Raw genomic sequence first — 19,356 nt, 5'->3', positions numbered from 1 at the left:
GAAGAGCTTAAGCACATTGTTGGTCCTTCAAGAAGAAGACGCCACTAAGGTGGATTCATTCCTTGTTCTTATTTCTTTCTGCTTTTCGGTTTTTATATTATATGTTTATCTATGTTTTGTGTCTCTACTTCATGATCATTAGTAGTAGTAACTATGTCTTAAAGCTATGAATAACTCCATGAATCCTTCACCTCTCTTAAATAAAAAATATTTTAATTCAAAAGAACAAGAAGTACATGAATTTCGAATTTATCCTTGAATTTAGTCTAATTATATTGATGTGGTGACAATACTGTTTGTTTTCTGAATGAATGCTTGAACAGTGCATATTTTTGATCTTGTTGTTTATGAATGTTAAAATTGTTTGCTCTTGAAAGAATGATGAACAAAGAGAAATGTTATTGATGATCTGAAAAATCATAAAATTGATTCTTGAAGCAAGAAAAAGCAGTGAAAAATCAAAGGCTTACAAAAAAAAAGCAAGCAGAAAAAGCCAATAGCCCTTAAAACCAAAAGGCAAGGGGTAAAAAGGATCCAAGGCTTTGAGCATCAATGGATAGGAGGGCCCAAGGAAATTAAATCCAGGCCTAAGCGGCTAAATCAAGCTGTCCCTAACCATGCGCTTGTGTCATGAAGGTCCAAGTGAAAAGCTTGAGACTGAGTGGTCAAAGTCATGATCCAAAGCAAAAAGAGTGTGCTTAAGAGCTCTGGACACCTCTAATTGGGGACTCTAGCAAAGCTGAGTCACAATCTGAAAAGGTTCACCCAGTCATGTGTCTGTGGCATTTATGTATCCGGTGGTAATACTGGAAAACAAAGTGCTTAGGGCCACGGCCAAGACTCATAAGTAGTTGTGTTCAAAAATCAACATACTTAACTAGAAAAGTCAATAACACTATCCAAAATTCTAAGTTCCTAGAGAAGCCAATCATTCTAAACTTCAAAGGAAAAAGTGAGATGCTAAAATTGTTCAGAAGCAAAAAGCTACAAGTCCCGCTCATCTAATTATAATTAATATTCATTGATATTATGGAATTTATAGTATATTCTCTTCTTTTTATCCTATTTGATTTTTAGTTGCTTGGGGACAAGAAACAATTTAAGTTTGGTGTTGTGATGAGCGGATAATTTATACGCTTTTTGGCATTGTTTTTAGGTAGTTTTTAGTAAGTTCAAGCTCTTTTTAGGGATGTTTTCATTAGTTTTTATGTTAAATTCACATTTCTGGACTTTATTATGAGTTTGTGTGTTTTTTTGTGATTTCAGGTAATTTCTGGTTGAAATTGAAGAACTTGAGCAAAACTCTGATAGGAGGCTGACAAAGGACTACTGATGCTGTTGGAATCTGACCTCCCTGCACTCGAAATGGATTTTCTGGAGTTACAAAACTCAAAATGGCGCGCTCTCAACAGCTTTGGAAAGTAGACATCCAGAGCTTTCCAGAAATATATAATAGTCCATACTTTATTCGGGTATTGACGATGTAAACTGGCGCTCAACGCCAGTTCCATGTTGCTGTCTGGAGTAAAACGCCAGAAACACGTCACGACCTGGAGTTGAACGCCCAAAACACGTTACAACTTGGCATTCAACTCCAAAAGAAGCCTCAGCTCGTGGATAGATCAAGCTCAGCCCAAACACACACGAAGTGGGCCCCGGAAGTGGATTTATGCATCAATTACTTACTCATGTAAACCCTATTAGCTAGTCTAGTATAAATAGGATAATTTACTATTGTATTAGACATCTTTGGTCTCAGTTGTATTTTATTCTTCATCTGAGGAGACTATTGATCACGTTTTAGGGGGCTGGCCATTCGGCCATGCCTGAACCTTTCACTTATGTATTTTTAACGGTGGAGTTTCAACACACCATAGATTAAGGGTGTGGAGCTCTGCTGTACCTCAAGTTTTAATGCAATTACTACTGTTTATATTCAATTCTCATTATTCCTATTCTAAGATATTCGTTGCACTTCAACTTGATGAATGTGATGATCTGTGACACTCATCATCATTCTCACCTTTGAACGCACGTGATTGACAACCACTTCCGTTCTACCTTAGGCCGGGCGCATATCTCTTAGATTCCTTAATCAGAATCTTCGTGGTATAAGATAGAATTGATGGCGGCATTCATGGGAATCTGGAAGGTCTAACCTTGTCTGTGGTATTCCGAGTAGGATTCCGGAATTGAATGACTGTGACGAGCTTCAAACTCCTGAAGGTTGGGCGTTAGTGACAGACGCAAAAGAATCAAGGGATTCTATTCCAACCTGATTGAGAACCGACAGATGATTAGCCGTGCTGTGACAGAGCATTTGGACCTTTTTCACTGAGAGGATGGGATGTAGCCATTGACAACGGTTATGCCCTACATACAGCTTGCCATGGAAAGGAGTAAGAAGGATTGAAGGAAGAAGTAGGAAAGTAGAAAAAGAAAGGGCACAGTATCTCCATACGCTTATCTGAAATTCCCACCATTAATTTACATAAGTATTTATATCCTATGTTATTTATCTTTATTTCCTGCTTATTATTTATTATTATTCGAAAATCAATAATCAATTATAACCCGCCTGACTGAGATTTATAAGATGACCATAGCTTGCTTCATACCAACAATCTCTGTGGGATCGACCCTTACTCACGTAAAGTTTATTACTTGGACGAACCAGTACACTTGCTGGTTAGTTGAACGGAGTTGTGACCACACATAGTAAAGAGCTATTATCTCGAATTAAATTTCATACAAGTACAAGGAGTACGAATCATAATTTCGTCCACCATTATTCTATTCGTAACCATGGTAGTATATAGATTATGTGACAGATATAAGTTAACCAACAAATATTTTACACGGATATTCAACCAAAAGCTGCTATTCAAACAAAGATTGAGCAAGCTAAGTGTAAACAGACAAATGAATGGAATAAATGGTTACCTGGAGAATCTTGGTTTGGATTAAAATTCCGAAAACAGTTGGGCTTAACCGGTTTGAAGCCACTTGCTGCATTAATCCTCAGCACAATTTTCTACTAAAGTATTGTTGTTGTAGCTGGCCCAATTTCATAGATAGCCCACTTTACTTTTAGAGAGACTTGAACTACCAAAAAATAAATATTTTTTCAGGTTAGTTCACCGAGCCCAATCCGAAGTATGTCAGAAACACTAAATATTCACTTAATTAAACTAACACTAGGGAAAACAAAATATCGATCACCTTTGATCATCTACTATGTTACACCTTAATACCTAAACAGAACTCAACCGGGATGATCATTAATCCACACATGCATACAAAATTCGACCTATAATTCGACCAATTTTTTCTTATGTTACACGATTCCACCAAAAAAGATGACATATAAATGGGCATTCAAGAAACTACTTGAAATAAGTTAGAAGACAAACTTACATGATGACCACAGGATTCAGGACCACAATTGTAGACAGCACTACTGTCTTCGATGTTGGCACAACCTAACCCAATACATGGTAAGACCTGCAATAAGCCATACACTGATTGAATATTAGTATATAAGAAGAAAAACAAATCAACCCACTACATGGTAAGACCTTCAATAAGCCTTTAGCACACTATAACAAACTATAACAAACTATAACAAACTCCAGGTTGCACTCTACCTGTACGGCCACGTCTTTGAAATGATCAACCCATTAGCACTCTTTCTTTGACTTTGACTTAGAAAGTAAGAGGAATTAAATAAAGTACATGAAGGGAGCAATAAAGTCAAACAAAATTAGCAAATACAGGATTCAGCAATAATGTCAAGCATTGGTTTTTGAAAAAATCAAATGTTTCATTTGGAGCATTAAACATCATCTGCAATGGGATAAAGATGATGATCTACAACTTCAATACCTGATGAGCTGAAGCCTTTGAAATCCATGTTGGTAACAGACAGGCTAGCTTATTTAAAGCATCATACCTGGTCTCCTTTGTTTTACCACAGTCTACTACATACAGAACATCATCTATGGTGATGCTACTCTCGGCAATATTTGTTGCTAGGACAATTTTTCTACAATGAAAAAATAACAATCATCAAAATTGCAAAACTTGAGACTTAATAAAAAATAGCAATGCACTTTTTGCTGAACAAATTATGTATATTAGAACAAAGCAGTGGCCAATCATCATGGTCAGATAAACTAGAAGTGTTAAGATTTATTTAGGTTCAAGGGATTTGGAATTTGAAAACCTATGCAGGAAAATTTCTGAAAGGAAAGAAATTAAACTTGACTAACAAGTTACAATTCACCAATTACCCTAAGCCTAACATAACATTCTAGTTGAGTTTCAGCTTCTTCATTCTCTCATTTGTTCATATTTATGCTGCACACTAGTATATAAGAAGAAAAACAGATCGTGTCAGTTATCTATTGTGGTGGCTGCATGATTTGTCATTGAATCACCAAATCATCAGTCTATATTGTCATGCCCTTCTCCTTCCTACTCTTACAGAGTTACCGAATATTGAGTTATAACATGACTGCAATGTTAAGCATTCATGTCACTAAAAAAAGGTTGTTATTTTATGGTATTTGGACTGACTTACTACAACATATTAGCCTTCATATGCTATTGAAATTAGTAGGGAAATTCGATAACTAACTCACAAAAATATATACCATAAAACATATACGTATGTATAGGTAAAACAAGAACACGTAACTAGAAACACAATCAAATTCCAACAATGTTGCCCATATCAAATAAACGTCATCGACAATTTTTGCTTTAAAAGCTTCAAGCAATTGTGTGTCTACATTCTAGTAGAAAAATTTAGAAAGAAGGAAATTATTCTTAAGTTTCTGAACCTAATAGAGGTGCTTCAGGTTCTGGTTTTGATCTAATCATTAGACTTTGTTGATGAGGTCTCCTTCTCTCTTGAAGCTGCTTTCTAGTCTTCTGCCTCAACTCTGCTTCTCTACTTTTCTTGTTCAACAGCTTCTCTAGGTTTACTATTCTTTCCTCTACATGTGCTATCAAGTTATCCATTCCCAAATGTTCTTTAACATGATTCTGCTTCCCATCACTCGATTCCCTTGTAGCCTCCCCCGCTCTGACCCTTACAATGTGGTCATCAACCCAGAGAAAGAATTTGCAATGTACTTCTGTCACCTAAATCAAATAGAACACAATGAATGTATGGTGGTACAAAACACTCCAAATCATGCTAATCCACATATGTCACTGTAATTAATCCTTAAAGGCTAAATCTAAAAAATCCTTTCAATTTTTTAAGCTATTTTTTATATCAGATCAGGTTCCATGTCAATTCATGTCACAATCAACATTTTAATCTAGGTACATCTATTTTCAATAAATCAACTTTTTTCTAGTTCTCAATCATTCTTCAAAATTAAGCAGCACCAATATCAAATCATATACAAAATCAAATCATTTTCATAACCAATAGGCATGCCATTCCAAAAAATTCAAAATCACATCCACAACAACTTGAGCTAGGAAAAATAACCAAAATCTATATTATAAACCTCCATTCCAAAATTTCAAAATTTACCCAATTTTAGCATAAACTTAGTGATCATACGTGAAGAATTGCGTGCTTACGTTTAACAATGGGCATCCAAAAAATAGCCTATTCGGATTAGTGTCTGTCTTCGACATGTAACAGATGGCATATTTTTTGCAGAAGTATTTTGGGGCCACACCATCTTTTACATCCCCAGGTTGCAGCGAACTTGAACTTGCATATCCAGCTATCAGTTTCTGTTAACCGCCGGCTTCGCCTCTGCCTCGTCTCATGTTTGAGGAGCATCCATCATTGGCCATCAATCTGATTAACATTTAACACCACCATGAACAACTATTATCAACTATTGCATTCAAAATTGAAATAATCTTCTTTGATCAACAGCGATTAAAGAAAGTGAATAACAGAATAAATCACGCAAAATTGGTTGTAAAAATCGACAACAAAAACAAACGAATGAGCTAGAAGAACAAGCAGAAGGCATTACAATGGTTTTTCGAGAGGGTTTTGCAAGTGGGTCGCCGAAACCGTTCCTGGAAAGGGGATGAGTTACCCTCTTTGATGGCTTCGGAAATATTTTCGAAAACTTTTAGAATATTAAAAAGATACAATTGACACCAAACTTAAAAATTGACACTAAACTCAAACAAGAAACACAAAATATTTTTTATTTTATGATTTTATAATATTTTTTTGAATTTTTCGAAAATTATTTTCAGAAAAACAAAAAAAAAGAAAAAAAATTTGAAAGATTTTTGAAAACTTTTTGAAAATAAAATAATGCTTAAAACAAGAAGAAAATTGCCTAATCTGAGCAACAAGATGAACCGTCAGTTGTTCAAACTCGAACAATCCCCGGCAACGGCACCAAAAACTTGGTACGCACAATTGTAATATCACTCTTTCTCACAACTTCGCACAACTAACCAGCAAGTGCACTGGGTCGTCCAAGTAATAAACCTTACGTGAGTAAGCGCCGATCCCACGGAGATTGTCGACTTGAAGCAAGCTATGCTCACCTTGTAAATCTCAGTCAGGCGGATTCAGATGGTTATGGAGTTTTAATAATTAAAAGATAAATAAACATAAAATAAAGATAGAGATACTTATGTAAATCAATGGTGGAAATTTCAGATAAGTGTATGGAGATGCTTTATGGCTCTTGAATCTCTGCTTTCCGACTGCCTTCATCCAATCCTTCATACTCCTTTCCATGGCAAGCTGTATGTAGGGCATCACCGTTGTCAATGGCTACTTCCCATCCTCTCAGTGAAAAAGGTCCTTTACGGTTTCCCGCATGGTTAATCAGCTGTTGGTTCTCGATCATGTAGGAATAGGATTTACTATCCTTTTGCGTCTGTCACCACGCCCTACAGTCGCGAGTTTGAAGCTCGTCACAGTCATCCCATCCCAGATCCTACTCAAAATACCACAGACAAGGTTTAGACTTTTCGGATCTCAAGAATGCTGCCAATGGATTCTAGCTTATACCACGAAGACTCTGATCTCATGGAATGGAAGGCTCTGTTTTCAGGAGAGGCAACCATGTGTCGTGGACCAAGAATCCAAGAGATACACACTCTAGCTTTCGCAGGTATAACGGAAGTGTTTGTCAGGCACGCGTTCATAAGTGAGAATAGTGATGAGTGTCACGGATCATCACATTCATCATGTTGAAGTGCGAATGAATATCTTAGAATAAGAATAAGCATGAATTAAAAAGAGAACAGTAGTAATTGCATTAATACTCGAGGAACAGTAGAGCTCCACACCTTAATCTATGGTGTGTAAAAACTCCACCGTTGAAAATACATAAGTGTTGAAGGTCCAGGCATGGCCGTGAGGCCAGCCCCAATACGTGATCAAAGGATAGATACCCCGATGAAAATACAATAGTAAAAAGTTTTATTTATACTAAACTAGTTATTAGGGTTTACAGATATGAGTAAATGATGCAGAAATCCACTTTCGGACCCACTTGGTGTGTGCTTGGGCTGAGCATTGAAGCTTTCACGTGTAGAGGTCTTCCTTGGAGTTGAACGCCAGTTTATAACTTGTTTCTGGCGTTTAAATCTGCTTTGCAACTTGTTTCTGGCGTTTAATGCCATAATAGGGCAGAAAGCTAGCGTTAAACGCCAGTTTGCATCATCTAAACTCGGGCAAAGTATGGACTATTATATATTGCTGGAAATCCCTGGATGTCTACTGTCCAACACAACTGAGACCGCGCCATTTAGACTCTTGTAACCCCAAAAATTCCATTTTGAGTACAGGGAGGTCAGAATCCAACAGCATCTGCAGTCCTTTTCAGCCTCTGAATCAGATTTTTGCTCAGGTCCCTTAATTTCAGCCAAAAAATACCTGAAATCACAGAAAAACACACAAACTTATAGTAAAGTCTAGAAATGTGAATTTTGCTTAAAAACTAATAAAAATATACTAAAAAGTAACTAAATCATACTAAAAACTATGTAAATACAATGCCAAAAAGCGTATAAATTATCCGCTCATCACAACACCAAACTTAAATTATTGCTTGTCCCGAAGCACTGAAAACAAAATAGGATAAAAAGAAGAGAATACACAATGAATCCCACAATATCAATGAAACTTAGTCCCAATTAGATGAGCGGGGCTTGTAGCTTTTTGCTTCTGAACAGTTTTGGCATCTAAATTTATCCTTTGAAATTCAGAATGATTGGCATCTATAGGAACTCAGAATTTTGGATAGTGTTATTGATTCTCCTAGTTCAGTATGTTGATTCTTGAACACAGCTTCTTTATGAGTCTTGGCCGTGACCCTAAGCACTTTGTTTTTCAATATTACCACCGGATACATAAATGCCACAGACACAAAACTGGGTGAACCTTTTCAGATTGTGACTCAGCTTTGCTAAAGTCCCCAGTTAGAGGTGTCCAGAGTTCTTAAGCACACTCTTTTTGCTTTGGATCACGACTTTAACCACTCAGTCTCAAGCTTTTCACTTGGACCTTCATGCCACAAGCACATAGTTAGGGACAGCTTGATTTAACCACTTAGGCCTGGATTTTATTTCCTTGAGCCCTCCTATCCATTAATGCTCAAGATAAAATTTGAAATCCAAGTACTTCTTGTTCTTTTGTAATTAAGCACATTTTTCATTTAAGAGAGGTGAAGGATTCATGGAATTATTCATAACTTTAAGACATAGACACTAGACACTAATGATCATGTAATGAAGACACAAACATAGACAAACATGAAGCTCAAAAACCGAAAATAGAAAATAAATAGACATGGAAATTACGGAATGAGTCCACCTTAGTGAGGGTGGCGTCTTCCTCTTGAAGAACCAATGGAGCGCCTAAGCTCCTCTATGTCTCTTCCTTGCCTTTGTTGCTCCTCCGTCAAAGCTCTTTGATCTTCTCTAATCTCATGGAGAATGATGGAGTGCTCTTGATGCTCCACCCTTAATTGGTCCATGTTGTAACTCAAGCCTTCCAAAGAGATGTTGAGTTGCTCCCAATAGTTGTATGGAGGAAATTGCATCCCTTAAGGCATCTCAGGGATTTCTTGATGAGGATCTTCCTCATGTTCTTGTTGAGGTCCATGAGTGAGCTCTCTTGTTTGCTCCATCTTTTTTTGGTGATGGGCTTGTCCTATTCAATGAGGATGTCTCCGTCTATGTCAATCCCAGCCAAATTGCATAGGTGACAAATGAGATGAGAAAAGGATAACCTTGCCAAGGTGGAGGACTTGTCAGCCACCTTGTAGAGTTCTAGAGGTATGATCTCATGAACTTCCACTTCCTCCCCAATCATGATACTATGGATCATGATGGCCCGATCCACAGTCACTTCAGATCGGTTGCTAGTAGGAATGATGGAGCGTTGGATGAACTCCAACTATCCTCTAGCCACAGGCTTAAGGTATGGTCTTTTCAACTGAACCGGATTGCCTCTTGAGTCTCTTTTCCATTGAGCTCCTTCCACACATATGTCCATGAGGACTTGGTCCAACCTTTGATTAAAGTTGACCCTTCTAGTGTAGGGGCGTGCGTTTTCTTGCATAATTGGCAAGTGGAACGCCAACCTTATATTTTCCAGACTGAAATCTAAGTATTTCCCCCGAACCAATGTAAGCCAATTCTTTGGATTTGGGTTCCTCCTTTGATCATGGTTCCTAGGGATCCATGCATTGGCATAGAACTCTTGAACCATTAAGATTCTGACTTGTTGAATAGGATTGGTAAGAACTTCCCAACCTCTTCTTCGGATCTCATGTCGGATCTTTGGATACTCATTTTTCTTGAGCATGAAAGGGACCTCACGCATTACCTTCTTCTTGGCCACAACTTCATAGAAGTGGTCTTGATGGACCTTTAAGATGAATCTCTCCATCTCCCATGACTCAGAGGTGGAAGCTTTTACTTTCCCTTTCTTCTTTCTAGAAGTTTCTCCGGCCTTAGGTGCCATAAATGGTTATGGAAAAACAAAAAGCAATGCTTTTACCACACCAAACTTAAAAGGTTTGCTCGTCCTCGAGCAAAAGAAGAAAGAAAGAAGGAGGAGGAGAAGAAAATAAGAGATAGAGGGAGATATGTGTTTCGGCCAAGAGGGGGGAAATGTGTTTGTGTTGTGTGAAAATGAAGGAGTAGTGAGGGGTTTATATAAGGGTGAGGGAAGGGTTAGGTTTCGGTCATTAGGGTTGGGTTTGGAAGATAGGTAGGGTTTTTGGGGAAGAGGCATGGAGGTGATTGGTGAAGAGAATATAGGGAAGGGGATATAATTTGATTGGTGAGTGAGAGAGAGAGAGGGGTAGGATAGGTGGGGATCCTGTGGGGTCCACAGATCCTGAGGGGTCAAGGATGTACCATCCCTGCTCCTATTAGGCATACAAAATGCCCTTGCTGTGTAATCCTGGCGTTTAACGCCAGATTGCTGCTTGTTTCTGGCATTAAACGCCAGCTTTTATTCCTTTCCTGGCGTTAAATGCCAGGATGCAACCTGTTTCGGGCGTTTAACGCCAGATTGTTGCTTCTTTCTGGCGTTTAATGCCAGTCTGGTGCTTGTTTCTGGCGTTAAACACCCATTCTGCTACCCTTACTGGCGTTTAAACGCGAGTAAGTTCCTCCTCCAGGGTGTGTTGTTTTTAATGCTATTTTTTATTTTTTCTGAATTTTTTCAATTATTTTTTTGACTCCACATGATCATCAACCTAAAAAAAGGAAAATACATAGATAAATAAAATTGGGTTGCCTCCCAATAAGCGCTTCTTTAATATCAATAGCTTGACAGTGAGCTCTCATGGAGCCTCACAGATGTTCAAAGCATTGTTGGGACCTTCCAACACCAAATTTAGAGTTTGGTTGTGGGGGTTCAACACCAAACTTAGAGTTTAGTTGTGGCCTCCCAACACCAAACTTAGAGTTTGACTATGGGGGCTTTGTTTGACTCTGCAGTGAGAGAAGCTTGTCTTGCTTCCTCTCCATGGTTACAGAGGAAGATCCTTGAGTTTTAAACACAAGGTAGTCCTCATTCAGTTGAAAGACCAACTCTCCTCTGTCCACATCAATCACAGCTTTTGCTGTGGCTAGAAAGGGTCTTCCAAGGATGATTGATTCATCCTCATCCTTCCCAGTGTTTAGGATTATGAAATCAGCAGGGATGTAAAGGACTTTGACCTTTACTAACACGTCCTCTACCTGTCCATAAGCCTTTTTCATGGATTTGTCTACCATCTCTAATGAGAATGTGGTAGCCTGTACCTCAAAGATTCCCAGTTTCTCCATTATAGAGAATGGCATTAAGTTTATGCCTGACCCCAGGTCACACAGAACCTTCTCAAAGGTCATGGTGCCTATGGTACAGGGAATTAGGAATTTATCAGGATCCTGTTTCTGTTGAGGTAAAGTGTGCTGAACCCAGGTATTTAGTTCATTTATGAGTAATGGAGGATCATCCTCCCAAGTCTCATTACCAAATAGCTTGGCATTCAGCTTCATGATTGCTCCTAAATATTGGGCAACTTGCCCTTCAACAATGTCTTCATCTTCTTCAGAAGATGAATAGTCATCAAAGCTCATGAATGGTAAAAGGAGGTTCAACGGAATCTCTATGGTCTCTAGGTAAGCCTCATATTCTTTAGGTTCCTCAATTGGGAACTCCTTTTTATCCAGAGGACGTCCCAAGAGGTTTTCCTCATTGGGATTCACGTCCTCCTCCTCCTCTGTGCATTCGGCCACACCAAGTAAGGTTATGGCCTTGCACTCTCTTTTTGGGTTCTCTTCTGTATTACTTGGGAGAGTACTAGGAGGAGTTTCAGTGACTTTTTTACTCAGCTGGCCCACTTGTGCCTCCAAATTTCTAATGGAGGACCTTGTTTCATTCATGAAACTTAAAGTGGCCTTAGATAGATCAGAGACTATGTTTGCTAAGCTAGAGGGGCTCTACTCAGAATTCTCTATCTGTTGCTGAGAAGATGATGGAAAAGGCTTGCTATTGCTAAACCTATTACTTCCACCATTATTAAAGCCTTGTTGAGGCTTTTGTTTATCCTTCCATGAGAAATTTGGATGATTTCTCCATGAGGGATTATAGGTGTTTCCATAGGCTTCTTCTTTAGAAGATGCCTCTTTAGTACTGTTGGATGCATTTTACAATCCATTCAGACTCTGAGAAATCATGTTGACTTGCTGAGTCAACATTTTGTTTTAAGCCAATATGGCATTCAGAGCAACAATTTCAAGAATTCCCTTCCTCTGAGGCATCCCATTACTCACAGGATTCCTTTTAGAAGTGTACATGAACTGGTTATTTGCAACCATGTCAATGAGTTCCTGAGCTTCTGTAGGCGTTTTCTTCAGGTGAATAGATCCACCTGCAGAATAGTCCAATGACATCTTAGACAATTCAGACAGACCATCATAGAATATATCCAGGATGGTCCATTCTGAAAGCATGTCAGAAGGACACTTTTTGGTCAGTTGCTTGTATCTCTCCCAAGCTTCATAAAGGGATTCACCTTCTTTCTGTCTAAAGGTTTGAACATTCACTCTAAGCTTACTCAACTTTTGAGGAGGAAAGAACTTGGCCAAGAAGGCCGTGACCAGCTTATCCCAAGAGTTCAGGCTATCTTTAGGTTGGGAGTCCAACCATACTCTAGCTCTGTCTCTTACAGCAAAAGGGAAAAGCATAAGCATGTAGACCTCGGGATCAACCCCATTGGTCTTAACAGTATCACAGATCTGCAAGAATTCAATTAAGAACTGAAAAAGATCTTCTGATGGAAGTCCATAAAACTTGCAATTCTGTTGCATCAGAGAAACTAATTGAGGCTTTAGCTCAAAATTGTTTGCTCCAATGGCAGGGATTGAGATGCTTCTTCCATGTAAGTTGGAATTTGGTGTAGTAAAGTCACCAAGCATCTTCCTTGCATTGTTGTTGGGTGCGGCCATGTCTCTTTCTTTTTCGAGATTCTCTGTAAGGTTCTCTCTGGATTGTTGTGCTTTAGCTTCTCTTAGCTTCTTCTTCAGAGTCCTTTCAGATTCAAGATTTGCTTCAACAAGAATCTCCTTGTCTTTGCTCCTGCTCATATGAAAAAGAAGAGAACAGAAAAGAAGAGGAATCCTCTATGTCACAGTATAGAGATTCCTTTATGTGAGTAGAAGAAGAAAAGAATAGAAGAAGGAGAAGAGAAAAATTCGAACACAGAAGAGAAGAGATGGTTCGAATTTTGAGATGAAGAGAAGTGTTAGTAAATGAATAAATAAATAGAGAAAGATGAGAGAGAGAGGGAATTCGAATATTAACTAAAAGAGAAGAAAAATATTTTTGTTTTTATTTTAATTATTAGTTAAAATTTGAAAATTAAGAAAAGAAATAAAATTAAAATTAAAATTTGAAACAATTAGTTAATTAAAAAGATTTTTGAAAAAGGGTGAGGAATTTTCAAAAATTAGAGAGAGAAAAGTAGTTATGTGGTTTTGAAAAAGATAAGAAATAGTAAAACAAACAAAAAGTCAAGTTAATTGAAAAAGATTTGAAAATCAATTTTGAAAAGATAAGAAGTTAGAAAAGATTTTTGAAATTGATTTTGAAAAAGATATGATTTGAAAAAGATATGTTTGAAAAGATATTACTGAATTTTATTTTGAAAAAGATTTAATTTTTAAAATCAAAATTAATGACTTGACTCACAAGAAATCAAAAGATATGATTTTAAAATTTAAAGTTTGAATCTTTCTTAACAAGAAAGTAACAAACTTGAAATTTTTGAATCAAAACATTAATTATTAGTATGAAGATCAAGTAACAAAATCAAAATTTTTGAATGTCAAGATGAACACCAAGAACACTTTGAAGATCATGATGAACATCAAGAACTTACTTTTGAAAATTTTTCAAGAAAAGAAAAACATGCAAGACACCAAACTTAGAGATTTTTAATGTTTAGTCACTATGAATGCAAAAATGCATATGAAAAATAACAAAAGACACAAAACAAGAAAATATGAAGATCAAACAAGAAGACTTATCAAGAATAACTTGAAGATCATGAAGAATGCAATGCATGAGTTTTCGAAAACTTTTAGAAAATTAAAAAGATGCAATTGACACCAAACTTAAAAATTCACACTAAACTCAAACAAGAAACACAAAATATTTTTTATTTTATGATTTTATAATTTTTTTTGAATTTTTTGAAAATTATTTTTAGAAAAAACAAAAAAAAAGAAAAAATTTTTGAAAGATTTTTGAAAACTTTTTGAAAATAAAATAATGGTTAAAACAAGAAGAAAATTACCTAATTTGAGCAACAAGATGAACCGTCAGTTGTCCAAACTCAAACAATCCCTAGCAACGCCACCAAAAACATGGTACGCACAATTGTAATATCACTCTTTCTCACAACTTCGTACAACTAACCAGCAAGTGCACAGGGTCGTCCAAGTAATAAACCTTACGTGAGTAAGGGTCGATCCCACGGAGATTGTCGGCTTGAAGCAAGCTATGCTCACCTCGTAAATCTCAGTCAGGCGGATTCAGATGGTTATAGAGTTTTAATAATTAAAAGATAAATAAACATAAAATAAAGATACAGATACTTATGTAAATCATTGGTGGGAATTTCAGATAAGTGTATGGAGATGCTTTATCCCTCTTGAATCTCTGCTTTCCAAGTGCCTTCATACTCCTTTCCATTGCAAGATGTATGTAGGGCATCACCGTTGTCAATGGCTACTTCCCATCCTCTCAGTGAAAAAGGTCCTCTACGGTTTCCCGCATGGCTAATCAGTTGTTGGTTATTGATCATGTAGGAATAGGATTTACTATCCTTTTGCGTCTGTCACCATGCCCTACAGTCATGAGTTTGAAGCTCGTCACAGTCATCCCATCCCGAATCCTACTCGAAATACCACAGACAAGGTTTAGACTTTCCAGATCTCAAGAATGCTGCCAATGGATTCTAGCTTATACCACGAAGACTCTGATCTCACGGAATGGAAGGCTCTGTTTTCAGGAGAGGCAACCATGTGTCGTGGACCAGGAATCCAAGAGATACACACTCTAGGTAGAACGGAAGTGTTTGTCAGGCACGCGTTCATAAGTGAGAATAGTGATGAGTGTCACGGATCATCACATTCATCAGGTTGAAGTGCGAATCAATATCTTAGAATAAGAATAAGCATGAATTGAATAGAAAACAGTAATAATTGCATTAATACTCGAGGAATAACAGAGCTCCACACCTTAATCTATGGTGTGTAGAAACTCCACCATTGAAAATACACAAGTGATGAAGGTCCAGGCATAGCCGTGAGGCCAGCCTCCAATACGTGATCAAAGGATAGATACCCCGATGAAAATACAATAGTAAAAAGTTCTATTTATACTAAACTAGTTACTAGGGTTTACAGAAATGAGTAAATGATGCAGAAATCCACTTCCGGACCCACTTGGTGTGTGCTTGGGCTGAGCATTGAAGCTTTCACGTGTAGAGGTCTTCGTGGAGTTGAACACCAGTTTGTAACTTGTTTCTGGCGTTTAACTCTGCTTTGCAACTTGTTTTTGGCGTTTAACGCCAGAATAGGGTAGAAAGCTGGCGTTAAACGCCAGTTTACGTCATCTAAACTCGGGCAAAGTATGGACTATTATATATTTCTGGAAAGCCCTGGATGTCTACTTTCCAACTCAATTGAGAGTGCGCCATTTGGACTCTTGTTGCTCCAAAAATTCCATTTTGAGTGCAGGGAGGTCAGAATCCAACAACATTAGCAGTCCTCTGTCAGCCTCTGAATCAGATTTTTGCTCAGGTCCCTCAGTTTCAGCCAAAAAATACCTAAAATCATAGAAAAACACACAAACTCATAGTAAAGTCCAGAAATGTAAATTTTGCTTAAAAAATAATAAAAATATACTAAAAATAACTAAATCATACTAAAAACTATGTAAAAACAATGCCAAAAAGCGTATAAATTATCCGCTCATCATATGGTATTTGGGAAGGGATTTGTAAAATCAACTATTTTTACATTGCACCCATTTATATTACAGTATAAATACGTTATGTGGTATAATGTAAATAATATAAAATACAATATATTGTGAAAATATTTAATGAATCAATTAATGAAAGATTGAAAATTTCTTTGATCAATGGCTGAGATGATGACACATATGCAAGGGTAATTTATCCACAAAATTGCCATGGGTTTGGAAGAAAACACCTTAAAGAGTATATATATATACTCTCATTAATAATTAAAATTATCTAATTGTGTTTATGCTACTTAAATTTTTGAAAAAGATTATATATGAAATAGTGTTAGTAAAAAAATGTAATAATTTAGAATGAAATAAAGTATTATTTTTTTCACTTATGTTTAAAATAAGTTTTAAAGTCGTCCTTTTTAAGTCTCTAACATTTTAAAATTACATCAATATTATCTTACTGTTAATTCTGTTAACAGATCACTAGTGGAGTTTTACACGTGACGTTATTGTCCATTGTGATAAACGGCTCCCATATTATCGTTAGTACATAAAAAGAAAATTAAATAAATTAAACAAAAAATAACTCCGACAATACAAAACTCTAATTTCAAAACGTTCTTTGTCTTGTAATTGCTTTGTCTCTCTATCTCTATAACATGTGTTCCTTTTGGTTGCTGATTCCATGGCATCTCAAGCATCCCAAGTGACACAAAGTAATATTCAAGAGATGTAAAACAGTAGTCATCTTGTCGAAGGGGAACATCCCGCTATTGTGGAAAAAGGCCGACACTTGCACCTTCCTTAACTAGAGAGAATCTTGGATGCAAGTTCTAGAGCTGTGTTAACTATGGAGTAAGTTGAAAATGTTGTGTTGTGATATTTATAGCTTTAGCATATTTGTATATATGGCTAAATTGTCCTTTTTAGAGTAGATTGGAACTTTATATGGGTTGAGTCAGAGGAAGACCCACGAGTCACAACTTTAAAGGACAAATGTTGAAGTGAGATTTATGTTTGCAATAGCACTTGTTCTGGTTGGATGGACAACTACACTAATCTTGCTATGTGAAAAGAAAACATTAACAAGAAATGAGAGGTTTCTATTGCAATGATGCTACAGGGTTTAAGGTAGAAGAATATGAAAGAAAACAATATATGGAGCATTTAGCTAACATGTTAGTTGTAAGTTTCTTCAAAAACTTGATGCGGCTAAGACCAACTTAGAAAATTATTGGATTTAGAAGCTTGTTCATTGTAGATACTTCCTAAACTGAATTTCAACCCAATCAAATTTGATTATAAAAATGGCACAACTCAAAACACTATTGAGAGTTTAATTCTGGATCATTTTTCATGAAAAAAATATAGAAGGTGATTGACTGTGAGAGTTTAGGGATTTTAGAGAAAACTAAATTAAGGTAAAAAGAAAATAAAAATTGCAATTATGTAAAATTAAAGAAACAAGTAATTCAAAGCAATGATAAACAACTAGAGGAAACTAGATATGAATTTCAACTAAATTAAAGCCTTGATTACGGTTATCAACAATGTTTCACTAACTTTGTTACTAATCTAGCAATATGATAAATTGTCAATTATAATTTTTCAACCTCAAACCTTTAATCAATCAATCAACTTAGTTGCTAAGCTTTCAAACAATAAAAGGCCTCCTATATGTGCATCACTCCATTTTTAGTTGACCATGGAGAGAGTGACAGTCTTGGTTGGACTTGGCAGTACCTTGGACCAAGTTAATGCTTGTGGAGTAGTATTAAAAAGGGACACTTTGGCCGCTTTTAAAGCAATTTGTGATTGCTAAGTAATGATTGCATTCATAGTTAATTTTCTCTTTGGCTATAGGTTATGCCTTTGTTTCCCTCGAATTGCTTGCTGCTACTTTGTTGAGAAGCTTTACTAGATGCAGTTCTTGAAGTGCCTCTTGAATTTGATTTGGTTGTTCTCCTTGAAGTATCTCTTGAAGTAGATCCACCAACATTATTTCCTAAGCATGAAGCCTGAAGAAAATTATTTTATAGCCTAAGTGGATTGTGTAATTAATCAATAGAAAAACAATAATAAATATACATAACCTCAATGCTTACAACAGAGGTTGCAGATACTTTGCACTTCTTTAGGAAGGTTTTTTTCGTTATGACCTGTAGCAAAATAATAAGAACATTTTGGGCTTGTCCTTCACGAGATAATCCAGTCCTAACAACTTGGCCTTCAGTCGCTTATGTCCTTTTCTTCTTAGGTCTTATGTGTTTTCTGTAAATTGGTGGCAACACATTATCATACTAATACTGAGTTCTTTCCCACAAGTATGAATCATACACAACATCTTAGTAGCATGCAATATATGCATCTTTCTTGTATCAATCAGAAACATAGTTGTCCATATTAAAGGATATTTTTCCAATACAAGTCATTGAAGGTTCAGTTCTTGACTTTGTCAACTTCTAGATCATCACAAAGATGAGTCAAAAACCAAATCCAAGGGTCTTTGGTTTCTACCTCAACCATATGATGCATGAAAACTTGTCTCTCAACAAATTTTTCTTAGGCAAGTATACCGAATTTGTCGTCAAGTAAAAACTCACAATAGCGTGAGGTCGAATCCACAGGGATTAACGGATTAAGAAATCAATGGTTAATTGATTATCCTATTTAGACGAATCATTAAGGAGTGATAAGTAACAAGGAAATGTAAATGGCATAAAAGTAAAGAAAGCAATAAAGTGCAGAAAAGTAAAATGGCAAGAAAAGTAAATGTAAGAACTAAAAATAAAATGAACATTGGGATCAAGAGATATTGCAATCCTCCGGATCAAGTTCATTCTCATCTCTTCCTCAATCAATGCATTCATTGATCTCCTTGGCAATCTTAAGTGATTGGATCCCAATTCCTTGGAAATCCAATCTCTCTAAGCTTGAACAATTGCCCAATTCCTTGATTTAATTGCTCATGGGAAGAGATGAAGTGTGGTCACTGATTATACCACATGTATTTCCAAATCAAAGTGTTGGGAGGATTACATGTCACTATATCCGCCCAAACCCCAATTTGGTCCAACATGAGAAAGCATTTCTAGCATGATCTCCTCATCCCTTTTCCAAGGCTCAGAGGAGATCCAATTATGGAGAGTTTCTTTTCCAAGACAACTAACCAATTGGATGAAGATCGAAAGCTTTCTAGTAAAATCAAGAAGAAAGAAAGAGGAAGAAAAATGGAAACTATAATTGATCCATTGAATCAAAATAGAGCTCTCTAACCCAATGAAAAGAGTTAGTTGATCATTACTCTACAAAAATAAAAAAGAAAGAAAGTGCAGAAAAGTAAAGATGAAGATTGAAAC

The 19,356-nt window shown here is 36.6% G+C and overlaps 1 non-coding gene across 1 annotated transcript; it reads left to right on the top strand.

Moving 5' to 3' along the window:
* Positions 1 to 12,459: 12,459 nt before the first annotated feature.
* On the top strand, positions 12,460 to 12,567 carry LOC127742003 (small nucleolar RNA R71). Its single transcript, XR_008003190.1, has one exon. It is a non-coding gene; the product is annotated as a small nucleolar RNA R71 (small nucleolar RNA).
* Positions 12,568 to 19,356: the final 6,789 nt, after the last annotated feature.

The sequence above is a fragment of the Arachis duranensis genome, chromosome 9, assembly GCF_000817695.3.
Source record: "Arachis duranensis cultivar V14167 chromosome 9, aradu.V14167.gnm2.J7QH, whole genome shotgun sequence".
In the NCBI taxonomy this organism is placed as follows: Eukaryota; Viridiplantae; Streptophyta; class Magnoliopsida; order Fabales; family Fabaceae; genus Arachis; species Arachis duranensis.
Note: the sequence above shows the minus strand (reverse complement) of the source record. Positions and strands in the feature narration are given on the sequence as shown.